Here is a 14,152-nt window from a genome sequence, read left to right as displayed (position 1 = left end):
AATGTTTGGGTGAAAATAACAGGATTTTTATTATTGCCTGAAATGTACCCACAGGCAGCCACAACTCAGGATGAGGACTTTTCTCTAAATATCACACTTGAAATGTGCGAAATAGTTGGCAAATTTTTTCAACAGATTTATAAAATTTTTAATGTTTGGTTTTCATTTTTGTCAAACTGAAGTTATTCTAGTTGAATGGGCACACTTTTGGGGGCAGGAAGGTTAAAAATAAACGTTTTTTTTAAATGTCTATAGACAATGGTCTGTCGATTACGTTGATCCCGAGAAACTCCGTAGCACTACGAGAAGCGATAGTGCAAAATGCAAAGTAGGTAGTCGACAAAAAAGTATAGGATAATGGATCCGTGTTCCTACATTAACAAGCAGTCATCAGCAGAGGAATTTCGGGTTCAATTGAATTTAAAATCAAAGTTGAAATTTTACTAGAAATTAGACTTGGAACTGGATAAGAAATTAGAGTTGAAATTTCACTTGAATTCGAACTTACCATAGGCACATTTGGCTTTTAATTAAACTTGAATTTGGTCTAGTTTGGGTTTAAATTGAACTAGAAATGGTCTTAAAATTGGATTTGGATTAGTTTAGCCACAAATATCGCTTGATGCATTTTGCGTCTGTGGTCGACCGTGTCTAGGTTAATTAAACGGTGTCGATTTGCATAAGGTGGCAAGGTATCGGGATGACACCAAGGGAGATGTCGCAAAGCCAGTCGAACAAATCTCCTTTGTACACGTTCGATGCGTGGATTCAAAGTGATCTGTTTGGAGCGCTAAACCAATTTACAGTTTTCCAGCAGTGGACGAATTAGCGCGCAAAAACACGAAATTTTAGTTCAAAATTAACATTCTTCGTCTTATTTTCACACACGTCTGTACCGCTTTTTCTCCTTTCCAGTCCTGTTTTTCCTCTTTTTGCTCCTTTTCTGAACTTGGTTTTACTCTCATTTGCCATCCGCTTTTTTCTTTTTCTCTTGTTTTCCTTTTCTACTGTTTATTTGTTTGTTTGTTTATTTGTACATCAACAGGCCTTGTGGCCCAAATGATAATTTAACCTAAAAACTACGCGCTATAGATAAAAAACGATTTTTCAGCACGTTACGGCTGACGTCAAATTCGAAGCTGGAGTAAAAACGGTTAAATTGGCGTTGGAGACCGGTAATCGTGCTGAAGCTGCTGTAGTTAGTCGGTCGATTCGACACGTGTAGAAAGTGGCTATTACGCAATGTACGACTCCGGATATGAATATCAAGGTTTTGCAATACAGTCAACTTTCGCTAATTGCACTAAGCTCTTAGCCCGTTTAGTGAAAGACTTTCGTTAATTGGGCTGAGATGTCAAAACCGAGGGATATATCGATTGTTTTTGTCGAAATCGTCACAGAAAGGTTTAAAAAAATATACACTTATATTAAATACAGAATCAAAGTGGAACCAAGAGTGGAACCTAATCTTTTCATTGTTGAAATTTAGTTGTAGATTGTTTAACAAGTTTCATGCTACAATGTTAATATATATTAGCATTTTTAACTATTTTTTAACTAGCATCACGGTGAGATGCTAAAAATAGAAGGGTCAAGTTCATAAGGGATCGGAAAACGATATGAAGCAATTGTGTTCCATTCAATTAATTTTAATATTTTCTATATAAATTATTTTCCACATGTGAATGAACTATATTCAAGAGCCCCTCGGAAGAAAAAATACGCTGTCAGAAATGACGTTTGACTTCGTTTTAGATGGGCTATAACCCAATTAACGGGAGCCCGAATAAAACGTAGCCCAGTTAAAGATAGCCCAACGAACGAAAGTTGACTGTATATACGGGCAATCCACCCGTGAGGTCAATAAATCGGAGACAATTGTTGCTCTATTTACATCGCGACGAACATGAAGGGGGTCTAGGTCGATGAGCCTACAGCGTTGTTCGCAGCTTGGCAGCTGGAAAGGGTTATTCCACGGAAGTATCCGAAGAGCAAAACGAATGAATCGCCGCTGCACTGACTCGATTCGGCTAACTCCATTTTGATAGTATGGGCTCCAAGCTGGAGCACAGTATTCAAGGTTGGAGCGGACTAATGCACAATAAAGAGCTTTCAAGCAGTAAACATCGTTGAAGTTCTTGCCGATGCGCATAATGCAGCCAAGGTTTCTGCAGGCTTTGTCCACGATGAACGCGATGTGCTGTTTGAATGTAAGTTCAGAGTCGAGCAGTATCCCCAGATCCTTGACGCAGTTTTCACGACGCAATGGCGTATTTGACAGCTTGTAGTCAAAAGCGAACGGGCTCAGCTTTCTGGAAAATGTGATGACTTCACACTTGTTGGGGTTAAGCAGCCTGCGGTTGTCGACACATCATTTGGCAAAGGTCGATAGTTCCTCCTGAAGGACAGCGGCGTCGGATAGATTTTCGACTTTTGAGTATAACTTGAGGTCGTCAGCAAACAAGAGTCGCGGATCTTTAAGCAGGTAGTTGACGTCACACGCGTACCAGGAATAACAATATTATGTGACTAGAATGAACCCAAAATGTTTCTTCACAGGGATTTAGTATATGATATACCCTTTCAGAAAAACATTATCCCAAAATATTCTATCGATGAAAAATTGAAAAAATCAAGTTTAAAGTTTTTTGCCGTGACATAAGCAACACTTGTATGTTGTTCGGGCGACCAAATAGTATAAATTTACCTCCAGTGTCTCTCAGCGCCTGAATTCATCGAAATGCTGTAATAATAAGATTACCTATAAGTTTTCCAAACATGATATTGTTCTATCTCCAATATACACGGCACCAGGGAAGCGAGACCTCCAGCGCATATAATATGGAAACCAGTTTCTTAACCTACATCTATTCCTTCATTCCTTCCTGTGCTTCAAAAAAGCACAAATTTAACATTTTCTACGAGATGTTCTAAAACATGCTCAATAAACTTGTAGGTTTGTAGTTTTTTCACTATTTTGAATATAAAAAATCCGCTATACAAACAATATTTACCCTATTGAAACTAAAAAAAAATTAAAATTTCTTCATTTAGGGTGATTCAAAAATCGTCACATTTATTGTTTGTAAAAATTTATAACTTTGAAAGTTTTGGTACAATGTAGAAAATTTATAAGTTTTCAAAAGCTTTATAAAAAATATAATTAATAAGTGCACAAAATTGAGACAAAGTTACAAATATTACGGCAAGTCGTTGTATCGGCAGAGTTATTTATTTTAATCGATATTTTTGTCCTGAAAGTTCAAACTACAGCAAACCAACATTCAGCAATCATGAATCTCAAAAGATTTGAATCTCATATTGCAAGAGATTGAATTTTAATTGAAATTAAATTAAATTAAATATTCCAAGAGATTGTCTATCTGACCGACAATCAAATGTACCATCAAATGATCCTACTCAAACAATTCCATGGAGGCTGGGTTCTTAATCTAACATCGAAATGCTAATCAAGAGCATGTTTAAGCCCTCCCTCGTGACAAAAAAAAAACAAAATTTCATCCTTGGGTCTAATAATATACTTATATAATTTGCTGATTGAGGATTTTTGTGTAAGAAAGCGAGAGAGCGCTTTACGTTTTTGCCATTACAAACACGTAACCAATTTCTTACGGGTTTCGTCAGAAATTTCGCTACCTATGAACAAAAATTTTAATTTTTTGATTTTCTTCACAGTTTTAACATATCGTTTGATGGTTTCGTAGCTACTCGAAATCCAATATGAAATTATCAAGTAGGATCGATTCGCCTTGTAATTTGATTCGCCTTGTAATCATTCTGCATAAAGTCATTCAGAATTTCAAGTTACAGTTTTCTGAAGGATTACGTTACATCTACGGATTTGGTTTCATTTGTAATTGAAAAATGGCTAAATTTTCACCATCAAAAATCAATCAATCTAAAATCCATGATTTGTTTTGCAGAACATTCTGACCTTTTAGGGAAAAATAACAAATTCCATATGGCTACTAAATATATCAACATGAAAATAACAAAATAAATGAGTTGTTAATGGGACTGTTGCTGTTGGCAGCCATTAAAATCATCAAAATCGACCTGGAAACTAAAAAACTGTTTTTGTTTAAATAGCATACGTGACTTCGCAAATAACCGCGAGTGGTTAAAACGTTTCTAACCAAAAACACGTGACGGCTTTTCGAAACGCCCTAATACCAAAAGGTTCACCCTAATGACTAAATTCTCAAATTTGAAACAATTTTGAAACATTCTGCAAAAGATTGCAGTAGTTTTGATACGTGAAGTTACCGGCGAATTGTATTGAAAGTGCATGTGCATAGAAATCTATACCTATAAAGAAGGATTTCTGTCTGTCTGTCTGTCTGTCTGTCCTGTGTTCCTTATAGAATCAAAAACTACTGAACCAATCGGCGTGAAAATTTGCATGTAGAGGTTTTTGGGACCAGGAAAGGTTTTAGTGATGGTTAGAGACCCCTCCCCCCACTAAGAGGGGGGCTGCCATACAAGTGAAACACAAATTTCTGCATAACTCGAGAACTAATCAAGCAAATAGAACCAAATTTGGCAAGTGGGTGTTTTCGGTGACAAGAATTTATTCTAGGGTAATTTGAGACCCCTCCCCTCTTTCTAAGGGGAATTATAACTCCTCTCCCCTTTAAGAGGGGGGGTTTCCATACAAATTTCCTCATAACTCGAGAACTAATCAAGCAAATGGAACCAAATTTGGCATGTGAAGGTTTTCGAGGGCAAGAAAATTTTCTATGTTGAATTAGGACCCCTCCTCACTTTAAGAGGGGGGGCTCCTGTACAAATGAAATACCAATTTCCTCATAACTCGAGAACTAATCAAGCAAATGGAACCAAATTTGGCATGTGTGTATTTTTGAAGACAAAATTTTTTTCTATGATGAATTGGGACCCCTCCCCACTTTAAGAGGGGGGGGGGGGCTCCTATACAAACGAAATACAAATTTCCTTATAACTCGAGAGCTAATCCAGCAAATGGAACCAAATTTGGCATGTAGGTGTTTTTGGAGGCAAGAATGTTTTCTATGATGAATAAGAACCTCTCCCCACTTTAGGAGGGGGGGCTCCTATACGAATGAAATACAAATTTCCTCATAACTCGAGAACTAATCAAGCAAATAGAACCAAATTTGGCATGTGAAGGTTTTCGAGGGCAAGAAAATTTTCTACGGTGAATTAGGACCCCTCCCCACTCTAAGAGGGGGGGCTCCTGTACAAATGAAATACAAATTTCCTCCTAACTCGAGAACTAATCAAGCAAATAGAACATTTGGCATGTAGGTGTTTTTTTTGGTGACAAGAATTTATTCTATGGTGAATTGAGACCCCTCCCCTCTTTATAAGAGGAATTATAACTCCTCTCCCCTTTAAGAGGGGGGACTTCCATACAAATTTCCTCATAACTCGAGAACTAATCAAGCAAATGCAACCAAATTTGGCATGTGAAGGTTTTCGAGAGCAAGAAAATTTTCTATGGTGAATTAGGACCCCTCCCCACTTTAAGAGGAGGGGCTCCTGTACAAATGAAATACAAATTTCCTCATAACTCGAGAACTAAGCAAGCGAATTGAACCAAATTTGGCATGTGTGTGTTTTTGGAGACAATTTTTTTTTCAATGATGAATTGGGACCCCTCCCCACTTTAGGAGGGGGGGGGTCCTATACAAACGAAATACAAATTTCCTCATAACTCGAGAACTAATCCAGCAAATGGAACCAAATTTGGCGTGTAGGTGTTTTTGGAGGCAAGAATTTTTTCTGTGATGAATTAGGACCTCTTCCCACATTAGGAGGGGGGGTTCCAATACAAATGAAATACAAATTTCCCCATAACTCGAGACCTAATCAAGCAAATAGAACCAAATTCGGCATGTGGAGGTTTTTGGAGGCAAAAATATTTTCTACGGTGAATTAGGATCCTTCCACACTTCAAGAGGGGTGGCTTCTACACAAATGAAATACAAATTTCCTCATAATTCGAGAACTAATCAAGCAAATGGAACCATATTTGGCATGTGGGTGTTTTTGGAGGCAACCATTTTTCCCATGATGAATTAGGACTTCTTACCTTTTTAGGAGGGGGGGGGGGTCCCATTCAAACGAAATACAAATTTGCTCATAACTTTAGAACTAATCAAGCAAATGGAACCAAATTTGGCATGTGAGAGTTTTAGATGGCAGAATTTTTTTTCTGTGGTGTATTACAACCCCTTTCCCTTTCAAGAGGGTGGGCTCCCATACAAATGAAATACAAATTTCCTTATAATTTGAGTACTAATCAAGCAAATGGAACCAAATTTAGCATGTAGGAGATTTTTGAGTCTTGAATTTATTTTATGATAGTTAGAGACCTCTCACCCCTGTGGTAGGGGAATATGGACTCTCATATAAATAAAACAGAAATTTTTGCGAAACTCAAAAACTAATCCAACTCGAGAAATTCGAGACTCTTCCATAAAACATTAATCAATAACAAGACCACAGAAACTATCTATAGTAACACTAGATCATTCAGGACGAGCCGGTCGCGAGTGTTGCCGGTGACCCGCCGTCGGAAGCGCCGCCCACTGGGGGGCTTGCAAAACTCGAGAAGTGACAAAGATCATCCGAGATTCATGATTTATGTACAACACAGGTTAATTTGTGGCAATACGAAGTTTGTCGGGTCAGCTAGTCTAATATAAATCATAGAATTTTAAATCCCAATATTCGCATACATACGCAAAACATGTTTTTCATCGAAGATTTTTATATTAAAAAATTACGAAAAACTTAAAGTCAAGAAGTCTTGTAAGCATTTGTATAGAACTTCACGAAGAAATTCATCAAAAGTTAGATTTGTGCTTTTATCAATGTAAGGAAAAGATGAAGGTTTAGAAATTAGTTTCCATGTTACACGCGCTAGAGGTCTCTCTTCCATGGTGACGTGTATATTGGAGATAGAACAATATCATGTTTGGAAAAATTATAGGTAATATTTTTATCTACAAATCTTTCTTATACCATTTTCACGAATTCAGAGGCTGAGAGACACTAGAGGTAAATTTAAACTATTTGGTCGTCCGAACAATGTACGAGTTTTGCATATTTCATGGAAAAACCTTTAAACATGATTTTTTCAACTTTTCACCGATAGAATATTTTGGGATTATGTTTTTCTGAAAAGGTTTATTATATACTAAAACCCTGTAAAGAAACATTTTAGGTTCATTCTAGTAAAATAATATTGTTATTCCTGGTATGCGTGCGTCATTGAAGTAGATAAGGAATATTAAAGGACCAAGATGGCTGCCTTGTGGTATTCCAGAATGAGCAGTGAACGATCCAGAGAGACTGCCCTCAATGTTTACCTTTAAGTGGCGATCGGATAAATATGAACGGAACCAACGCAGCAACGGACCACCTATGCCAAGCTTATCCAGTTTAGCAATAGCGATTTGGTGGTTCAATTTGTCGAAAGCTGCGGAAAGATCAGTGTAAATGACATCTGTTTGCGACCGAGCATCGAAACTATTTATCACGTAGGATGTAAGAGTCAAAAGATTGGTAATCGTGAAGCGCTTGGGTATAAATTCATGTTGGTTAACAGAGATGTACTGTTTGAACAACGCAAATACTGACACTAGGTATTGAGCCTCGGAGTACACAAAATGATTGGTTTGATGGGGAATGCCAACAAGCGGTGGAGGAGAAAAAAAATGCTTGGAAAAATTATCTAAGTATTGCCACTAGAGAGAACCTGGCCAAATACCGACGAGCTAGGAATCAGTTGACCACGATCCTGAGGAGAAAAAAGTGCCAAAAGGAGGACAGAGATCGTGAAGAATTAGAGCAACTATTCCGAGCTAATGACACGCGGCGCAAGTTTTACGAGAAGATGACCCAACTTCGGAAGGGCTACACACCGAAACCTAACATGTGTAGAGACGAGGAAGGGAATTTAATTACAAACGAGCGCGAGGTGGTCGAAAGATGGAAGCAGTCCTTCGATGAACACCTCAATGGTGAAGTCGTAGAAGGAGGCGGAACGGAAATTAACCTAGGAGCGCCCATGGAAGATAGTAACCGGAGATAGACTACCGGAGGAATGGTTGGAAGAAGTGGTTTGCCCTATCTACAAAAAGGGTGATCGGCTAGACTGCTGCAACTATCTGTGGTGACCACCCTCGAGTACAACCCTGACAGAACAGCTGCTGGCAGTGTTCTGATTAGTAAAATAAAGATTCAGTTTCTAGTTTGACTGTCGAACCGTTCACCTCACGTGTTATCAGTACCGTATATCACAGTTCCCTAAGTTTATCCTCACGGTGTTTGAAGGAACATATTAGTGGCGACGAGTGTAAAATTTTGGAAAAATCGCGTGTGAATAGTTTTTTTTCGACAGTACCTAGTGTTTTTCCTGGAAGATTTTCCAGTGTTCTGCTGTTTGCGCCGTGCGCTAAGTTTGCCGGTAAATTGAGTTTGCAGCTTGGTTTGCAGTGAAGTGTTTCCCAGCGTTTTGGTTTGCTGGAGGTGTTTTCTGGTAAAGTGAAAAGCAAGATTAAAAAAAGTAAATCTGTTTGCCCCGCCGTTAGTTTGTGCGGAGTGCTGTTTGAAAAGAAAAAAAAAGCGGTCTTTTTAGTTTTTCCGCAAGTGCAGTGTTTTGCCGTTGAGTTGGTTTGGTTTGTTTGGTTTGCCAATACACAGGTTTGAGTCAACGGTCACGTAAGTTTTTGCATGGTTTAATTCTGTTGAGTTTAGAATTTGTTTTAGTTTGCATGCTATAAAGTGCGTTTGTAAGCCTTTTCTTTTGTTTAGCACACAGAGAAGACGCTTCTTTTTGTTTCTACCGTGATTGGTTTGGCAAAAGAACCATTTTGTATTTGCCAAAAGTTGCACTAACATAATCAAACCGCAGCATTTTCGTTTCGCTGACAAGTTTCGGTTAATGCAACATTGATACCATTCAGCGACGGTAAAGTTTTCATTCATTCGTTTGCAATTTGCACTACATACCAACAGTTTCACCGTTTGCTTGTGTTGATCGTTCCCGCACAAAGCGGAATACGAAAAGATTTATTGTTTATCGCGCTTGCTTTGAGTTGTGTGTGGAGATCAAGTTCGGTTTGTTTTGATTTGATCTCTAGTTTTGCACTGATAAAAATAGCATTGTAGTTTCGCGAATAAAAATTAAATATTTTTGTGAATTTATTTTATTTTATTTTTGTTTTTGTTTTTCACATTTTGTCAAGTATGCCGCTAGTAAATCAGATTGAGCCGTACGTTCCCGGCACAATTCCGTTCGCGCAGTTTCTGGAGCAACTAGGGTGGGTGTACGCGCACCACAAGGTGACGGATCCGGTTGAGCAAAAAGTATCGTTTTTGGCTTCATGCAGTAGGGAAGTTTATAGTGATATAAAACTTCTTTTCCCTGGCAAGGATTTGAAGCTTTTGTCGTTTAAAGAAATTACTGATGCTCTGCGGAAGCGGTATGACAAAACGGAAAGCGATCTGATCCAGCGTTTTAAGTTCTACAAACGCAACCAAGAACCGAATGAAAAAGCTGTGGACTTCATACTAGCTGTCAAGCTCCAGGCAGAATTGTGTGAATTCGGAGCGTTTAAGGATATGGCGATCCGCGATAAATTGGTTTGCGGAATTAGCGATGAAGATCTGCAGAAAAGATTGTTTGACGAGGACAATCTAACCTTAGCAAAAACGGAGACAATAATTACTAACGCCGAATCAGCGGAAGAGATAGTGAAGATAATCTCGAAAGATTCCAGTTCGCAACGTACGAGCGTGTTGAACCGACTTGGAGATCGGGACAGTCGTGTTGATGTTCGAGATCGCTCACGTGGACGGAGTCGTCAGCCTAGCAGAAGAAGAAGTAGGAGTCGCTCAGTATCGTTTGATAGGAAAAATCGTTCCACTTCAAGGCATCGTAATTTGTTTTGCAATTTCTGTCGTAGGAGTGGCCATACAAGGCGTTTTTGCTACGATTTGAAAAACAAGAGGAAGACAGTTAAGTTTGTCGATTCTCCAGCAGCTAAACCCAAGTTGACCGATTACCAGAAGAGTTTGAGGCGTCGATTGAATCGTTCCGTCTCGGATGATGAAGATATGGACTGTATGATGATTTCGTCAGTCAATAAAATCAACGAACCGTGTTTCCGTAACGTTTACGTTGACGGCTTGCGGTTAAGAATGGAGGTCGATTGTGGTGCTGCAGTTTCCGTCATCAGTTTGGAGATGTACGAGGGAGAATTTGACCATATTCCTTTGGAAACTTGCGACAAGAAATTGGCAGTGATTAACGGTAGTCGTTTAAAGGTGGAAGGACAAATTACAGTCCGTGTTGAGTTTAACGGACAGAGGAAAACTGTTGAGCTAGTTGTTTTGAGGAGCGGTAGTGACTTCACTCCTTTGCTTGGACGAGATTGGTTGGATTTGTTTATTCCTGACTGGAGGAGAGCGTTTGGAAACAGCATCAATCAACTGGTAGTTTGCCCGGACCAGATTGTTTCTGAGTTACAGAGTAAGTTTGCCAATGTTTTTGATAAATCTCTATCAACGCCAATTAAAGGGTTTGAGGCAGATCTTGTTCTGAAAGATTATAAACCGGTGTTTAAGCGTGCTTATGACGTTCCATACAGGTTGCGAGATAAGGTTTTACAGCATCTCGAAAGCTTAGAAAAAGATGGCGTCATAACACCAGTAGATGCAAGTGAATGGGCATCTCCGGTAATTCAAGTTGTTAAAAAAGATGGTAGCATTAGGATGGTTATTGATTGTAAAGTTTCTATTAATAAAGTTTTGGTTCCTAATGTTTATCCGCTACCACTCACACAAGATTTGTTCGCCTCTTTGGCAGGCGCGAAGGTTTTCTGTTCTCTAGATCTGGCTGGTGCGTATACACAATTGTTATTGTCAAACAGGTCAAAGAAAATTATGGTGATAAATACGATCAAAGGTTTGTTTACGTATAATCGTTTGCCACAGGGTGCTTCTTCAAGTGCAGCTATATTTCAACGGATCATGGATCAGGTTTTGAAAGGTATCGATGGAGTTTACTGTTACTTAGATGATGTTTTGATAGCAGGCAAGGACAACTCAGACTGTGTACGAAAGCTTAATTTGGTGTTAGAGCGTCTTTCTAATGCCAATATTAAAGTTAATATGCAAAAATGCAAATGGTTTGTCTCAAGTTTGCCATTCTTGGGTCACATTTTGTGCGACGGAGGTTTGTTGCCGTGCCCGGAAAAGGTCGAGACGATTCGGAAAGCGAAAGTTCCGAACAATGTTTCTGAGCTAAAGGCATTTTTGGGTTTGGTAAATTACTACGGGAAGTTCATACCCAACTTGTCCTCACGCCTTAGCTGTCTGTATCGTTTACTAAAGAAAGAAGTTAAGTTTGTCTGGAGCTCGGAATGTAGCCGAGTGTTTGAGGAATGTAAGCAAGCATTGTTGAGTTCAAAACTGTTGGAGTTTTATGATCCGAGTAAACCTGTTGTCGTTGTAACAGACGCATGTAGCTACGGGTTAGGTGGAGTGATTGCTCATCAGATCAAGAATGAAGAGAGGCCTATTAGTTTTGCTTCCTTCAGTTTAACAAATGCACAAAAATCCTACCCAATTTTACATTTAGAAGCGTTGGCAGTTGTTAGCACCATAAAAAAGTTTCACAAGTTTCTCTTTGGCAAGAAGTTTACTGTGTATACAGATCATAAACCGTTGATTGGTATTTTTGGAAAGGAAGGAAAAAATACGTTGTTTGTGACGCGTCTGCAGAGATATGTAATGGAACTGAGTATCTACGATTTTGACATTGTTTACAGACCGTCAGCAAAAATGGGCAATGCTGATTTTTGCTCAAGATTCCCTCTTCCAGAAAACGTACCCGTTGCTTTGCAAAATGAATTTATAAAAAGTTTAATTGTATCCAATGAGTTTCCGCTAGATCATGCGTTGATTGCAAGTGAATCACGAAAAGACTCGTTTTTGCAGCAAATTTTTAACTACATGAAGCATGGTTGGCCGCAGAATTTAGATCGCAGTTTAGCCAATGTTTATGCGCAACACCAAGACCTGGAAGAAGTTGAAGGTTGTTTATTGTACCAAGATCGTGTCGTTATTCCTGCTAGTTTACAAAAGCAAGTACTGCGTTTATTGCATAAAAATCACTCAGGAATAACCAAAATAAAGCAGATGGCCAGAAGGACAGTTTACTGGCATGGCATGAGTGTTGACATCGAAGATTTCGTAAAAACTTGTAGAGTGTGCTGCCAGATGAATGCAATTCCAAAGCAAGTTCCGCATTCTAACTGGATTCCTACCACAAAACCGTTTGCCCGCATTCATGCGGACTTCTTTTATTTCGACAAGAAAGTTTTCCTGGTCATTGTAGACAGTTTCTCCAAATGGCTTGAAGTTGAGTACATGAAGTTTAGTACTGATGCCAGGAGTGTAAAGTCGAAGTTTATCAGCGTTTTTGCTAGATTTGGGTTACCGGACGTAGTTGTTACGGACGGAGGACCACCGTTTAGCTCTAAAGAACTGATTGATTTTTTTCAGAGACATGCTATCAAGGTTATGAAGAGCCCGCCGTATAACCCGTCCAGCAATGGACAAGCAGAGCGCATGGTAAGAGTGGTAAAAGAAGGTTTGAAAAAGTTTCTGTTGGATCCAGAGTTGGCAAGGCTAAGTATGGAAGATATGGTGTCATATTTTTTGTTTGGTTACAGGAACACATGTTTGGAGGATAACAGTTCGTTTCCTTCTGAAAAGCTGTTTAGTTTTAAGCCCAAGACGCTGTTGGATTTGATCCATCCTAGGAATAGTTTTAGAAATCATCTGACGAAGAGAGAGTCTGTGGATAAACCTGTATATAGTAACAAAGCCAAACAACACCCAAAGTATGACTGGATTGATAAGTTGCGCCCAGGAGATCTAGTTTATTATAAAAATTTTAGACCAACTGACATTCGACGATGGTTAGAAGCTAAATTTCTAAAACGTGCTTCTTTAAACACATTTCAGGTTTCCGTCGGAGGTCGGGTTTATCTGGCGCACCGCAATCAGCTGAAGCTGTTTGGCACCCGCAAGAATCGTTACGGTTTGATTTTTGCGAGGGATGAGGAGATTCGTAGTAACCGAAAACGAGCACGTGACGATGACGATGAAGGCGTTGACGACGATGCTGACGATTTTCTCGGTTTCGCAGCAGATTCGTTTATTTACCGAGGAACTGACGATCATCCCAAGGTTTGTGATTCGAGAGGTGGAAGTGTTGTAACAAGTTTACCACCTGAGGAAGTAGATCCCCAGGAAGGCCCATCTACGCGGCAGTGGTCGCAATCGAAGCCATCGAATCCATCGTCGAGTTCCAGTGTACAGCCGAGGAAAATACGTCGCTCCAATACATCGAAGCAATCGAGTTTAGCGTCGAAATCAAAGCGTCATCCGTCGAGAGTACGACGTTCAACTAGATCACAGTGTTCAAAGAAAAATTCTGATTTTATATACTATTGATGAAACATCAAATCGTGTTTTTAGTTTGTGGCAGTGAAGTTTCGCCACTATCAAATGTTTTTTTATAAATAATACGCGGCAGTTTAGTTTAACCGCAATCTGAATTGTACGACAGTTTTGGCAGTGAAGTTTGGCCAATTTCAAATGTAAAGTAAATGTTTTAACAAAAAGGGGGAGAACTGTGGTGACCACCCTCGAGTACAACCCTGACAGAACAGCTGCTGGCAGTGTTCTGATTAGTAAAATAAAGATTCAGTTTCTAGTTTGACTGTCGAACCGTTCACCTCACGTGTTATCAGTACCGTATATCACAGTTCCCTAAGTTTATCCTCACGGTGTTTGAAGGAACATATTACTATCGTCGTATTACGCTGGTAAACGCCGCCTACAAGGTACTCTCCCAGATCCTGTTACACCGGTTGTCACCGATAGCACAAGGTTTCGTAGGGAAATATCAGGCGGGTTTCATGGGGGCTCGCGCAACTACGGACCAAATTTTTACTATCCGACAGATCTTGCAGAAATATCGAGAGTACGACGTGCCCACGCATCACATCTTTATTGATTTCAAAGCAGCATACGATACAGCCGATCGAGACAAGCTACGGCAGATAAT

The sequence above is a fragment of the Sabethes cyaneus genome, chromosome 2, assembly GCF_943734655.1.
Source record: "Sabethes cyaneus chromosome 2, idSabCyanKW18_F2, whole genome shotgun sequence".
NCBI lineage: Eukaryota > Metazoa > Arthropoda > Insecta > Diptera > Culicidae > Sabethes > Sabethes cyaneus.
This window is presented reverse-complemented; position numbering follows the sequence as displayed.